Source organism: Molossus molossus, unplaced genomic scaffold (assembly GCF_014108415.1).
Source record: "Molossus molossus isolate mMolMol1 unplaced genomic scaffold, mMolMol1.p scaffold_m16_p_4, whole genome shotgun sequence".
Classification (NCBI taxonomy): domain Eukaryota; kingdom Metazoa; phylum Chordata; class Mammalia; order Chiroptera; family Molossidae; genus Molossus; species Molossus molossus.
Genome location: NW_023425377.1, coordinates 104,930,502 through 104,946,871, shown reverse-complemented (window position 1 = coordinate 104,946,871; position 16,370 = coordinate 104,930,502). Strand labels below are relative to the sequence as shown.

The following is a 16,370-nucleotide window of genomic DNA, read 5'->3' as shown; positions in this document are numbered from 1 at the left end:
TAAAATAAAATATTGATAAATAGGTAGGGAACCATGCTGATGGGTATACAGTACCTCCACTTTGGACTGGAGTTGGCAATAGTCAGTAAGATGAAGTGGCACCTATACCTTGTGATCCAGCAATTCTACTCTTAGGCGCCTATCCTAGTACACTGACTAGGTACTTATGTACAAAACTTCACTGCAATACTCTGCCAAAAGGTAGGTAGGACCTAGTTATCTAAGAGGATGAAACAGTTTTATTCAACCAAACAGCAATTTAAACGAATGAACTAGCCCTGGCCGGGTGGCTCAGTTGACTGGAACATCATCTTATGCACTGAAAGGTTGCCAGGTCAATTCCAGAGCAGGGTACATATGGAAGGCAACCAATTGATGTTTCTCACATAGATGTCTGTCTGTCTGTCTGTCTGTCTGTCTGTCTGTCTCTCACCCCCTCCCTTCCTTCCTCTCTCTAAGCATGTCCTTGGATGAGGACTTAAAAAAAACAACAACAGAATAGAGAAATGATGCACAAGGACTTTAGGATAATGGGTCCAGTACCTCTGAAGGTGGGTGGAAAGGATGGGGAGAGCAGAATTTTAAAACAACAGAAAAAACAGCCCTGGCCGGTTTGGCTCAGCTGTTAGATGGTCCACTTGCAGACCAGAGAGTCCCAGTTCAGTTCCCGCTAAGGGCACGTACCTCAGTTGCAGTTTGTCCCTGCCCTGGTTGGGGTCGTGTGGGTGGCAACCCATCGATGTGTCTCTCTCATGTCAATGTTTCTCTCTCTCTCTCTCTTCCCCCCTGCTCTATCTAAAGACAAATGCAAACAATGTCCTCGGGTGAGACTAAAAAAAAAGAAAAAAACAAACAAGGCAAAAATTAACATCTGCTTGACCTTCAGACTGGGTACACAGGTGTTTATTATATTACTTTATGTAAGTTTTTGCATATTTGAATTATTTCATAATTTATACAAAATTTTAAAATTGAAAATTGGACCCCAGGACCAGACTATTTTGTCTCACTAGGATCAAGATAAAGTAAGTTTAACCAGTTTGTTATCTCAACTCAATTGGTCTGCCATCATAGCGATTCTCAGTAGCTCTAATCACTACATTATGAAAGTGATTGCTGAACCTTCAGTCAAAATAGATGCAAGACATTCTGCTAGATAATGCAAGGGACAGAAAGAGGTGTATTACCAGTTCTCAGGAAGCTTTCATTTAGTGTGAGAGCTAAGATGCATAGAGAAAGAGAAGAAAACTAACACTTAATGCTGAAACAAGTGCTACTAGAATTCAGGGAAGGAAAAGAATCCATCAGGTTGCTGGGATGTATAAGAAAGGTTTCATCACAGATGTGGAACCTGAGCTGAGTAATAAAGGACAGGAAGCAATTCAAAAGGTACAAAATTGGCATTCTAAGTAGAAAAAATGATGGATAAGAAATGTATGCCTCCAGGGATTAAAAAATAAGAGTGCAACCCTGGCCGGTTTGGCTCAGCAATTAGAACGTTGGCCCAAGGACCAAAGAGTCACGGCTTCGATTCCGGTCACAGTCAAGTACCTCGGTTGTTGGTTTGATCTGAGGTTGCAGGTTCGATCCTCAACCCTAGTTGGGGTCATACAGGAGGCAACCAATCGGATGTGTCTCTCTCATATTGATGTTTCTCTCTCTCTCTCTCTCCCCCTCCCTCCCTCCCACTCTATCTAAAAACAACAACAATGGAAAAGTAGCCTCAGGTAAGGATTTAGAAAAAAAATAGAGTGCAAATGCTTGGCAATTTTTGGATCTTAATTAGAAAAATAAAATACTTGGACAATAAACAAAATCTTTACAATTAGTAGATCAATCAAAATTCTTAGCTGCAAACAACAGAACCTGTTCCAAGTGGTTTCAACAGAAAAGAAATATATTAAAATATATTAGGTGATTCAAAGAATTCGCCCCAAAGACCCAAAGAATTGGGTTGTGGGTATGCAGCCAAGAAAAAGACCTAAGTCCCCCCACCAAATTTTTCCCACCCTTTGAGCACTGGTAACATGAAAGTGGAGCCTCAGACAATAAGGTCACAAGGATGTCTGCCACTGCTGCCTGGAAAGGCTCAATGTCTCACCAAGGGTCATTCACATTAGGAAGTAATTCCAAGCAAGAGCTGTTACCTTGCAATTCTCTATTCTGAATTCATGTCTTACACAGATGCACCTGATAAAAAAAATCTAGGTCATATGATCATGTCCTAGCTGCAAGGAATGCTAGAAAATTGAATTCTGCCTTTTATAGGATCTTAACATACAAATTTCTCCAATATTGAGAGGTTATTTAAAATGAGACCAAATACAGACCAAGTCTAGAATCTCATACACATTTATCCAAACTTCAAGCTCCAAACAAGATTCTCAAGTCTGACAGACTATAACTAAGCTCTGTAGGAATAAAACACTTTGTGTTCCTCAGAGGGAGATGAGAACCAGGGTCTCATCAATTACTGCACACAACTCCAATATCAGAATCGTTGGGTGATGTCCCCTCCTTCTGGTTTGTTCTATAACTTATGAACTAAACTGCAAAGGGGTGTGGGAATAAAAAAACAAGTTAAACTATTTTTTTTCATGAATAAACACATAAAAAGGAAAACTTAACACGTTATACAGACCTGACACAGGTCTGGGAACTGTGTGAAGAATTACAGCTCACTCTTATAATAGTTCAATGCAGACCTTCACCGGCAAGACCTGAAATTTTGATTTATACAGATTAAGTAGAACCTCAACGGGCTGCCAATCTATTTCAAACTTCGATATCATATTATGGTTATCAGGCCTATCATATTATGTTATACAAATGATGCCCACCTTGCCTATGAAAGTTAGAGCTACCCTAGAATCTCACCATCTGAAACCAGAAAGACAATTCCAACAGAAGTATCTCCTACCTACAGACAACCATTATAGTAGGCCCCTTATCCATGGGGCATATGTTTCAAGACACCAAAACTGCAGATAATACTAAATCCCATATATGCTGTTTTTCCTATACATACCTATGTTAAAGTTTACTTTACAAATTAGGCACAGTAAGCAATTAGTAACAATAACTAATAATAAAATAGAACAATTATAACACTGCATTGTAATAAAAGATATGTGAATATGGTTTCCCTCAAGATATCTACGCACTTAGACACTGTAGACCAAATTTTTAGGGTTTGAGGTCCAACAGCAAAGCTAGGATAAATTTCTCTCATCTTCTTCACAATTTCACAGGCAGAAGATTTGTTCTTAACATAGATCTTAGCAACCTTAGCATACAATTTTTTCTTTCCTTAAGTTGGAAACTTTCACCTCTGCACGTAAGGAAGCACTTTACAACTTCTCTTTGACATATCCAAATTGCCAGCCTCACTACTCTTGTGCTTTGGGGCCATTATAAAATAAATTAAGAGTTTCTTGAACACAAGCACCATGACACCACAACAGTGAATTGGATAACTTAAATAGCTACTAAGTGGCTAACAGGTGAGTAGTGTACACGACGTGGATATGCTGGACAAAGGGATGATTAATGTCCCCGGCGGACAGAGCAGGATGACACATGATTTCATCATGCTACTCAAAATGGTGCACAATTTAAAACTCATGAATTGTTTCTTTCCAGGATTTTTTATTTAATATTTTCAAACTTTAGTTGGTCATGGATAACTAAAACTGCAAAAAGTAAAACCATGGATAAGGGGGGACTACTATGTACTGCTTTCCATAGATGCTGGAACTGTCATCAAAGTATTTCTCATTACCTTGGTGAATGAAGTATCTTCTAGACCTCTCTGTGGATAATGGTGGACAGGGAAAAGGAGAGGTGGGAGTAGTGTCATTGAAAAACCCATTCCAGCCCTGGCCAGTTTGGCTCAGCGGTTAGAGCGTCGGCCTGCGGTCCGGAGAGACCCGGGTTCGGTTCCCGCTAAGGGCACGTACTTCGGTTGCAGTTTGTCCCCGGCCCCGGGTGGCAGCCACTCGATGTGTCCCTTTCACGTCGATGTTTATCTCTCTCTCTCCCTTCCTCTCTCTCCCTCCCACTCTATCTGTACAAAAAATGGAAAAATATCCTCGGGTGAGGATAAAAAAAAAAAAAAGAAAAACCCATTCCATCAGTCCAATTTCCCTTAGTCTTTTGACTTCTTCCTCTAATTATATTATGAGTTTGTAGGCATTCAACTTCATTTAGTATAGATCAAAGGCACAAACAGTACAACTTCTCCTACCTGCTTGAGCAAGAATATGAATCCAAAATCTCTGGTAATTGCACCATGCCAATACACTGAGCCAAGCAAAAAGCATGATTCCTACTCATCATCAGAACCCATTTCTCCACATATTCCTGAAGTTTTTGCTAAGATGCTAGCAAAAATTTTTTAATGTTGATAGACAATGTTTTTCTTCCTACCTTAACTATGCAAAGGTAAAGCATGCTACAATATGACTCCAGTTACAGATCTGGAAAGAACAGGACTGTGGGAAGGGGTATGAGGAAACTAGCTTCCCTTGAAGGGTAACTATCATAAGCAAGATAGTTACAGGTGTTCAAAGAAGACAAGGAAAGGAAGCTTCTGTCAGCAAGAGGCTTCATGGAGTTTGGAGACTTGTATTATGTTTCCATAATTCCCTATATAAAGTAAATTTACTCAAAAGATTATTACTCTAGCTGTGACTTCATTAACTTCATCTCCATTCAAAACATGAATCAGTTAAAAAAAATTATTAGCAGCCATAAATATAGCATATGTCCAATAAGAAGGAGGGGCATTTATTACATTGCTTTCCATCTCCCCAAATTTTCTTAAAATTAGACAATATAAGATTTTCTATTTGGTTAATTTGTTATGTATTTAATATTAACGGTCACAACTTCTACACACTAAGATGAGGCAGCATTAAGGCACTCAAATGCAAGAGCAATTAAATTTAAGCCTCTAGAGGGCAGCATTTCTCATAGGATAGACAAGTTTGATTTTAATAAAAAAAGGAATTCTACTGTCCAAGAAGTTTAAGAAATGCAAGATAAGCAAGTTTTAGCAATATTTTTCTTGTAAGATTTTCAGTGTTTAATATATCATTGTTCATTATAAAGCTTTAATAGGCTATTATTACAGTACAGTGTTCCTTCAAACTTATTTAATCCCAGAACCCTTTCTTCAAGGATCATCTCTAGTAACTATTTCTATAGAGTGCATTTTGGGAACAATACAGTGGCCACATTTTTCTCAAGACAAGTTTTACTTGCTTCTTTATTCATGGACATACTCTTCTAATTTTGAAAGCAAGTCTTTATAGACATCTCCCTGTATTCAGAGACCATGACTGAGAATGGAACAAAACCTGGCAAGAGCTTGCGTTTATTTTGTGGAAATCAGAAACATGGAGAAATTGATGCTTGGCTTGCTCAAAGGACAACAGCAAGTAAAAGGGTTGGCAAAAGTGGGTTTACATTTGTAAGTATGCAAAGCACAGAGTTTATTATTGTATTATTATTTATTCTTCTATTACACATTTTTTTCCCTATGAATAACTGGAAACCTACTTTTGCCCACCCCTGTAAATAAAAAAGTTTAGTGCTATAAATAGTTAAAATATGGACCCTCTTAACTTTAAAAACCACAAAGGAGTTGAAGTATACTTAATAAGATATTTTCATATTTATCCAAACTCAGAATATTAAATATTTGAGCACCATTCATAATCTTTCCACAATTCATGTCAACTGAAATTCAGTTTCCTAATCTAAAGGTCTATTGTAAACCTGATGAGACCTCTATAGATCTCTATAGATAAAACATTCTTTTTTTAAAATTTTTTATTTATTAATTTGTTTTTGTTACAGATGTTTCTCATTTTTCCCCCACTGACACCCTCCTCCCCTTCCCCCTCACCCCATCCCCACTTTGTTGTCTATGTTCAATGGTCATGCATACATGCATGTAAGTTCTGTAGATAAAACATTCTTAATTTTACTTGCAAGAGGGAATTTAAACAAAATTACTCCCCAATTTTTGGTCTTTCACCAAAATGATAAAAAGTTTTTAGAATACTGTATAGACATTTTCCCACTCTCCAAGTATTCTAATAATAGGAGATCAAGCCATGATTTCAAATAAAATGTATGTCCAAATGCTTTCTTAATTACTAAATATAATTTTACCCATAAAGAGGGCTTAAAATGTTTCTTTTTTAATGTTTCATGACTATGAGGCATGCCACAAAGTAAATGCATGTAATTCTGAGCAGCTCTTTCCAGGGTTCTTGATTCAGAAGTCCTCTTGGTACTCGGCCAGTGACATTAGCATTATCTAAAGAGACTATAATCCCTAGTCTCAAGTCACCAAAATACTTTAAGAAAGTATATAACTAACTCTCTAAGTTTTAATTTCCAGACCTGGAAGTACAGTACATGACCAACAACCAAAGCTTTTATTTCTAATACAGTTAATTTCCATTTCTATTATTACACAGAGAAATAAAACTAGTCAGTATCTATTAACTATTCAGCTGAAACAATTTTTTTCTACACACCAATGTAGTAATGGTGCAATGTATTTACTTAATTTTTTTTTTTTTTGTAAATAACAAGTTGCAGTGATGCCTATGTAAGTCAAAACTGGTAACTAAATAGATAATTTTTCACTTTAATTTTAACTTTCTTCTTATATTTTAACATTTTGAATATAATTAAGTTACTTTCCTTAACTATAAAAACAAATGGACAAAGTGGGTGATAGACACATTTTTTTAAAATTAAAATGAAGGTATTCTACCTATGCAGCATCAAGTGGCGATATAGAAACTAAGGTACTACTACCAGAATAGTGAAATGAGACTGCAAGAAGGTATTCCACCAATTTTACTATTAATGATAATTACAATTAGCTGTGGCAGAGCAAAATAAAAAGCTGTTTCTTACATAAAATTTTTTTCAAATAAAAATGTGGACAATATTTAGAGGCATTTTCAGCAAATACACAGTTAATTTTATATGGATATTTTACAAAAAGTAGACCTTTAATTAAGCCACCAAACAATTGTCCACTACATGAAAGACCTAACAGTATCAAAAACCAATAGATTCAAAATTTGAGAAATTATTACTTTTTTTAAACTTTAGTCATGTGATATGAGACACTGACAAATTAAAAATTTAGGAATATTTTATTTGACAAAAACTTCCAAATTTAAGAAGAAATGTTGATATGTAGCTTAAAAATCAAAATCATGACATAGACATTTTTATCTTTTACATTTGTCAAAGAATTTCAGCTATATACGTTAAAAAATTCCTGTTTATCAAACAGAGAGCTGTAACTATGTCAGGTTAAAAATCGGCACATATGGGGTTTTAAAGGAAGAAGTGATGTTTCTCTTACTGTTTTGTTCCACTCTATGATGCACATTGAAAATATTTATGTTCAGCATTCTAAAGCAGACTATAAAAAACATCATGGATTAAATTGTTTACATTGTTAAGTATGTCACAACAAATTATGTGAATCCCAAGCACTTCATGAAACTGTTTTAAAAAATCAGAAAACAATGCACTTCATAATTTTGTGTTTTTTCTAATTGGTTAAATAGTGGAAGAATTTCACAAAGATTTACTATATTGTTAACACTGATTCAAGAAAGAATTTCTTTTCAATATTCAATCGTCAAAGATAGAAATGGTAGTATTCTTTACATTTCTCACTGGTATCTCACCTCACTACATGTAAACAAGCTTAATCTGAAGCATTTAAGAAAGGAAAAGTTTATTTATGACCTAGTAACACAGCTATGGAAAATTATATTGAAATTGAAAGTTTTTATAATATAAACCAATAATAAAGATGTCACATCTTTCCCTAACATGAATCAATATACATAAGATTTTAATCATAATGAACAGTGTTATGAAAACTGGCGGCAAAAATGACAAAAAATAGTTGATAAAATTTAGAGTTGTTTTTCAACTTATGCAATATCCTTTGGAATTTGATGTTAATAATACTGAGTTGACACAAGAGTTAGTGAATTTGCTTAATTTGAATAGCACAATTTTGAAACTAATAAGCTTTACTTCAGTGTGTAATAAATTATACTAAAAAGCATGAATCGGTTTTATCAATTTGGGTGCAAATTTTGAAAGAAAAATATATTTTGGTACTTAATTCAAATATTACAAACCATAAGTATGTTGGGAACAACTTAGATATGTGAATCTATGTTTTCAACCATAAACTATGAAATCTAAATGGAAGTCAAGCATTTCTCATGAAAATTTAAGTGACCAAATTGAGATGTAAAATATCTACCAGGTTTTGAAGAGTTGTGCCAAAAAAGTAAAATATCTCAATATTTTTATATTGATTATCAGTCAGAATGATATATTTTGGATATATCAGGTTAAGTAAAATATATTCACACTAATTTACTTGTTTTTATGCTTTTTAAAATGAGGTTACTGAAAAATTTTAAATTACATATGTGGCTCAAATTATATTTCTGTCACAGTGCTGTTCTGCGCAAGATCAACTAAGGATGAACATAATTAAGTTCTTAGGAGAAGAGCACATTCTTTAGAACATTGCTATCAACTACAAAAAAAAAAAAAAATCACCTTGAAAGTTCACATTATGATTGCCCATCACATTATATGCACAACACACAGTGAACAAGTCTCAGCAGAATATAAATTTGTCCAAGGAAGATTCAATGAAACACAATGTTTTGAAGCATTTGCCACTTCAGTATTACAACAGCTTAGTCTTTTATAAAAACTAAAACAGGGGAAACCCATTCTCTAGGAAACTAGTTGTAGAATATAACAGCAGCAAATTATATAAAGACAAGAAGGGGTAAAATAGGATGCTTATTAAGAACAAAGACACAACACATATGAAAGCCAAAAAAATGTGATACTATAATAGTTACACATTCCTATTTTGCTGCAACAGGGATAGCACCTCACACAAACAGCAGAATGGCAAACCAAAACTATAGCACTTTTAAGTTAGTGAATTGTAATTTGTCGGAAAATAGAAATAAGTATTGTGCACCCTCATGCTTTCCACAGAAGCCCTGGAGAGTACCCATCATACGATACTAAATTTATTTCTTTAGAATTGACTAAGTATAGTATGTTAAATGCTTAAAGTAACTTATAATTTTGGTTTTCTTAAGAATGAAGAGTAAAAATAGCACTTAAAGTGCCTAAAGAGTTTTTTTAAGTAAACAAACACACGAAAAATTTATATTCTAAACACCATGATACATAAGGATAGACATATACACCAATGGGACAGTACTGAAGTCAGACATTAAACTATACATCTATAGCCAATTGATTTTAAGCAACGGTGCCAAGTCCACCTAATGAAGAAAAAATAGTTTTTCAACAAATAGTGCTGGGACAACTGTACCATATACAAAAGTAAACTTAAACTTGACCAAAGAACCAAATATGAGCTAAAATCATAACCTCTTCCACAAAAACACAGGGGTAAATCTTCATGACCTTGGACTGCCATGATTTTGGCAATGGATTCTTAAATATGACACCAAAGTATGAGCAATCAAAGAAAAAATAGACAAACTGGACTTTATCAAAATTAAAAACTTTTGTGCATCAAAGTAAGTCAGCCAACCAAATGGGTGAAAATATTTGTAAACCATGTATCTGATAAGGGCTTAATATTCACAATATATAAAGAATTCCTAACAACACAAGAACAAAAAGACAAACCACCCAATTTAAAAATGGGCAAAGGACTGGATAGACATTTCTCCAAAGAAGGTATATTAAGTGGCCAATAAGCACATGAAAAAATGCTCGACATCATTAGTTATTAGAAAAACACAAGCCCTGGCCAGTTTAGCTCAGCAGTTAGGGCGTCGGCCTGCGGTCCAGAGAGACCAGGGTTCGGTTCCCGCTAAGGGCATGTACCTCGGTTGCAGTTTGTCCCCGGCCCTGGTTGGGTCGTGTGGGTGGCAGCCACTCGATGTGCCCTTTCACGTTGATGTTTCTCTCTCTTTCTCTTCCTCTCTCTCCCTCCCTCTATATCTGAACAAAAAAAGGAAAAAATGTCCTCAATGAGGATAAAAAAAAAAAAAAGAAAAACACAAAACTTCTTAAAGTACTACTCCAGAAAATAAAGTCTGGAATTCTATTATTTCTCTTCAAAAAGAATTTGGCATGATTTCTATTCTCTTTTGCTTATCAAATGCAATATGGATGTAACAGAAAGAACAGGAGTTTGCTTGCTTGCTTGCTTATTTATTTATTTATTACTGATATTTTAGAGAGAGATACAAACATCAATGTGAGGGAGATACATCAATTGGCTGCCTCCTGCACACCCCCTACTGGGGATGGAGCCCATAAACCAGGCAGGTGTTCTGACCGGGAATCGAACTGGGACCTCTCAGGCCAAGGAATGAAGCTCAATCCACTGAGCCACACCAGCTGGGCAAGAGCTTATTTAAAAGCAGAACTACCTGGCCCTGGCCAGTTTGGCTCAGCGGTTAGAGCGTCGGCCTGCGGTCTGGAGAGACCCGGGTTCGGTTCCCGCTAAGGGCACGTACTTCGGTTGCAGTTTGTCCCCGGCCCTGGTTGGTCGTGTGGGTGGCAGCCACTCGATGTGTCCCTTCACGTCGATGTTTCTCTCTCTCTCTCTCTCCCTTCCTCTCTCTCCCTCCCACTCTATCTGTACAAAAAGTGGAAAAATATCCTCGGGTGAGGATAAAAAATAAAAATAAATAATGAATGAATGAATGAATGAATGAATGAATGAATGAATGAATGCAGAACTACCTGGATTAGCATCCTGACCTCTGCATTGGTGGCATGACCATAGGCAATTACTCAAAATTTCTAATCCTCCACTTTTTAATCTGTAAACAAAGTCCAAAAAATCCATAGTTTCCTCTTTCCTGTTTGTACTCCCTTATCTCTTCTCCTCTGCTTACCAGTTAAGGTAATCAAATTTCTAGTGTATATACCTTTTGATCCAGTAATTTCACTTTGGAGAAAATATCCTGCAGAAAATAAGAAAGTTCTGTATGTGTTATTACTATGAAAAGATCTTTAAGATATACTGTGAAATAAAAACATAAAGTCTGTATGCCATGCTCTCTTTTCTATAAAATGGAAGAGAATACCACTACTTATTTAGATATATCTGTGTGTGCATGCACACACATGCATGCACACATAAAGACATTCTGGAAATATTTTTAAGTACTATATATATTTAAGGATTTCATGTTTACTATTTCAGCCATGTTAAAAGGAGGAAAAGATGAACTTCACTTGGATAAGAGGAAAAATAAAACTGTGGCCCCAGAATATACAAACTGCTAATAGTTTTAACCAGAAAATGAATGATATGAATGAGTTCCATGTATCAAACCCTGATTCAAATGAGGTGTTTTTTCACATTATATGAAAATGAATAGGTCTCTGTTTGACATAATGAACAAATCCAGGAAAGAAATTCTCTTTGTTCTACTATAGTGTTTCTCTTTATTCTGTTCTAATACTTGTCTTTCTGAAAGTCTCCAGAATACATACATATACATATACAATGTTTATACACATTCATTCATTCCTTGGCTTATCAATGTAGATGTTCACTGTTAAAATTTTAGATCATTTTAAAATGAATTGATTTGACAAATTTATCTAAATTGTCCACAGAGTCTATCATTCAGATGTAGCACATATTTTAAAAATACTAAGAAACAATACAATAGAAAAGAAGAGTGAAAACAAAAGTAACTTGGGGCCAAATTTTGTAAGACTTTTAATGCAAACTAAGTATTTTCTATTATGTTGTATGAAAATATGAAAAAAATGAGGGAAGATGTGAAGAAAGAATGTTCTCGGAAAATAAATGTGATCTCAAAAGCTGGTGGATTATTCAGACTAGTCAAAAATTAGAAGTTACCCAAATGTTCATCAGGTGATGAATAGATAAACAAAATGAGGTATTTCCACACAATGGAATACTATTCAGCCATAGAAAAGAATGCACTACTGGTACACAGCATAAAATGGAAGAACCTTGAAAACATTATGCTAAGTGAAATAAGCCAAACACAAATGGCCATATATTGCATGATTCCATCTATATAAAATGTCCAAAATAGGAAAATCCGTAAAGATAGAATATAAACTGGTGGTTGCCTGAGAATTGGGGGCAAGAAATGGGAATTGACTGCTAATGGACATGGAGTTTTTCTTTTCAGGATGAAGAAAATGCTATAGAATTAGATAGCAGTGATGCTTGCAAAATTTCATAAATATACTAAAGCCCACCAAACTGTACACTTCAAAAGGATAAATTTTCTGGTATATACTTTATATCTCAATAACAAAGAAAGCTGGCAGTATGTGTAAAAGACTGCAGGCAGGAAAAATAGAAAGCAACTGTTTTGGTTTAGCAATGAGTACATAAAAGCCATCAAGGCTTCCACAGTTAATCCCAATCCAGGGAGCACTATTCAGAGTCTTATGCTCCAGAGAGCACCCCTCACAGATACCCTGTAGACTGGATATAGCCTGGAAATACAAACAATAAATTTAAACAAAGAGGCAATAGGACTGTCAATGATACTTAAGTGTCTGAAAAAGAGGAAGGAATTAAGACCAAAAAATAAAATCTATTTTCTCTCTGATTGAAAATGCAACATTCACAAAGAGAAAATTCAACAACGGTTAACATTTATTATCTTGGGATTAAGGAAATAAGGTCAATTTGTAGTCTCTTATCCAGATTTCTCCAAATTTTCAACAATGACATTACTTATATAATGAGGAAAATGCAGAAAAATGTATTTAACTTTATAAAGAAAACACTTTGTATCTCAATCATATAAACCATTCTGAAACACCAGCGCCCTAACCTATTAGAGTCAAACATCCTTAAAGCCAATTTCTTGAGGAGGTCATACACTACAGTAATTAAAAAAAAAAAAAGTTCATAATTACATCTGCACTGTCTAATATGGTAGCCACTAGCTAGTGACACTTGAAATATGGCTAAGTCCACATTGAGATGTCCTATTAAGTATAAAAGTATGCACCAGATCGCAAAGTTACTTCTAAAATAAGAATCAAAACCTCATTAATACATTTCCACATTAATTTCATGTTGAAATGATATTTTGGATACATTATATTAAATAAAATATACTATTAAAATTATCGTCAGCTGCTTTTCATTTTTCCTAATGTAGCTATGAAATCACTTTAATTTAGATATCTGGCTTGCATTATATTTCTATTGGACAATGCTGTGTTAGATGGCAGCTAAATGAGCTTTTTGAGAGCTTTACTAGAGTTCTCCCGTGGCCCTCCTTTTTCTTATGCTCCAGGAAGACTATTCCCAGAGTGCTTCCTGCACTAGAAAACACTATATGTACCAAGCAACATGAAACAAGCAATAATCACAGGAAGTGACTAGGAGGGACATCTTTTATGTTTCCTAAAACTCAAACTGTACTATGAATCTTAACAAGAAAACCTGAGATGAGCACATTTTGAGATTGTCTTAGGGGTTATGACTATCTTAAGTAACAGATGAAAAGCCTCAGATAGTAACATTGTGAAATTTTTTTAGGAGCTTGGAATTTCTAGTTTATGGCCCTACAAAGATAGTAGTAGAAAGGTGGATGAGGAAACTATGCAAGCATATACAATGGTTAGGAGAACCAACTTTGAATATTCTGGAAAAAAAAAATACATAGGCAAAGTAGAGGTTAAGAATATCCCAGAACTGTGTTTAGAAAGCTTCAAGGAGAATCATTTCACTCCTACATTGAAGAAATAAATCTAAGACCTAATAAAGAAAGGAATATTTTACAGATATAATTAAAATCCCTAAATAGTTGACTTTAAATTAGGGAGATTATTGTGGGTAGACTTAACCAACAGAAATCAGTTCTTAATAAAAAGCAGAAAAATTCCAAGGGAGATTATCCTACTATCCCTGAAGTAGCAAACAACCATGTTGATCCTCCACAGAGAGGATAACATGCTAAAAACCCAAGGGTAGCCTTGTGGGGACTCTAGGAGAGTGAGTGGTCCCTGACTGACAGTTAGCAAGGAAAACAAGAACACTTCCTACAAACACAGGGACTGAATTCTGCAAACCACCAGTGAGCCTGGAAGAAGACCCTGAGCTTCACTCTGATGAGATCTCAGCCCTGGCTGACACCTTGGACTTCATCAGGGTAAGACTCAAGGTCAGGAACCAGCTAAACCATGCTCAGACTCCTGACCACTAGAAAATGTATGACAAACTGCTAAAATTATGGCCATCTGCAATGCAGCAATGAAAAATTAATACAGTTGACTATGTCCGGCTGGTGTGGTTCACTGGTGAGCATCGACCCATGCACCGGGAGGGAGGTTGCCAGTTCAATTCCCAATCAGGGCACATGCCCAGGATGTGGGCCCAATCCCCAGTTAGGGGTATGCAGGAGGTGGCCAATCTATATTCTCTCTCATCAATGTTTCTATCTCTCTCCCTCCTCTCCCTTCCTCTCTCTCTAAAAAAAAAAAAAAAAATCAATAAAAAAAAATTTTTTAATCAATAAAAAAAAATACAGATGACTTATCAGATTTGAGGAAACATGGTTACATTTTTTTCTCTAAAAGGCTACTAATATTTGCTCTATCATCAAAACAGTTTCTAGTACTTCATGTTATTATGAGTGATATGATTCAATTTCACAAGTCAGCAGAATTAAGAGAATACTATTCTCAAAACTTTATAGGGTAAAAAAATACTTTATATCATCTAAGAATTTATTTCTTCTAACTGGGCATGCAAACAATACTACAATCTTATTATATTTGTTTCTGCCTTTCAAAAGCAATGACATAGCCCTCACCTCCTCCCAAAAATCTCAGTCCTTATCCATTTTTAAAGGAATAAAAGTAAACTTGAATATGTGGTAAGAAAAACTAATTTTGAGGTCTAGCATGGTCATATAATTTTGGGCAATCATCTAACTTCTAAGAATCTCAGGGATGTCAGCTACTTTAAAAAAAAGAAATAATAGACATTTCAATAAAATCTGGAGTGTAATTAAGAGAAAAAATACATATATACATACATACATACATACATGTATAAATGAATAATAACATATGCTCTGCCAACCTTAGAGTATATAATAAATGCCATTGAAAATAGCCTGCATTGTAATGTGTAACCAATTGACACAGACAACAATGCTGGGGTAGAAGGTGGGGAGAGCAGGATCGGGAGGAGGATGTCTAGGGGGGAAAAAAGAGAAACATCTATAACAAAAATAAATAAAAATTGTGAAAAAGAAAATAGCCTGCATTTCTATAGATCTTATTGTGTGCCAGGCACTGTCCTACAAATAACATATCAGAAATTTACTTACAGAGGATAAATATAGTATAGAATAGTGATTAAGGTCCCAGGTTCTAGAACCAGACTGCTCAGATAAAATCTTTGTTCCACTAGTAACTAAAGGTGAGATCCTGAGCATGTTTAACTTTCTCTTTGCCAAATTTTCAGCTCTAAAATAGGGACATTAAGAATACTTATCTCAGAGGGCTATCATGAGGATAGAATGACTTAATACATAAAGAGGTCACTGAAGCGTACTTGGCACATATTTAGTACTTGAATGTTGATATCAATATTATTTGTATAATAGTAGCATATTAACATTCACTTCTAGGAAAAGCAACCTGTGTTAGACAATATAAAAGACCACTAACAAGCCTAAAACCTAGAATCCTAAACTCCTGATATGATTATCTGATTTCCTGCACCCAACCCCCAACTCCTAAATTCTTTTTTACCAAAATTAAATTATTTAACTTAGGTATTTTTTTAAAATATTTTTTCTTTATTGATTTTAGAAAAAGAGGAGAGGGAGGGAGGGAGGGAAAGAGGGAGGGAGAGAGGGACATCGATGAAAGAGAACATTGACTGACTGCCTCCTACATGCCCCTCACTGGGGATTTGGCCCACATCCTGGGCACATGCCCTGACCGGGAATCAAACCAGCAACCTCTTGGTGCATGGGTCAATGCTCAACCAGTGAGCCACACCGGCCAGGCTAACTTAGGCATTTTTAATCTTCATTAGAACATCATTCAGCACACTGCTCAGTGTTTGCATAAAACTGTTGATAAAATTTTATAAAAGCATAAAATTAAAATTCAGGAAGGGGAAAAGTTCAAATGTATATAGCTCTGGTTACACATACAGTGTTTAAAATGCAACCAAGAGGAAAAAGAAAATCTTTTAAGGAACATGTTTAAAGGCCAATATCCAGGATCAGCTCTCTTTAAGGTAACAAAATAGAACTATG

General features: G+C 35.2%; 1 protein-coding gene across 2 annotated transcripts in view; it reads right to left on the bottom strand.

The window, feature by feature from the left end:
• FBXW7 (F-box and WD repeat domain containing 7) overlaps positions 1-5,935 on the bottom strand; it is a 165,475-nt gene extending 159,540 nt beyond the window's left edge. Inside the window, exon 1 of one of the 2 annotated variants that reach the window (XM_036242023.1) lies at positions 5,923-5,935. The gene's annotated coding sequence lies outside the window, so the exon portion shown is untranslated. The remainder of the gene's footprint in view (positions 1-5,922) is intronic. The other variant, XM_036242033.1, reaches the window with a different exon arrangement.
• Between the last annotated feature and the right edge of the window lie 10,435 nt (positions 5,936-16,370).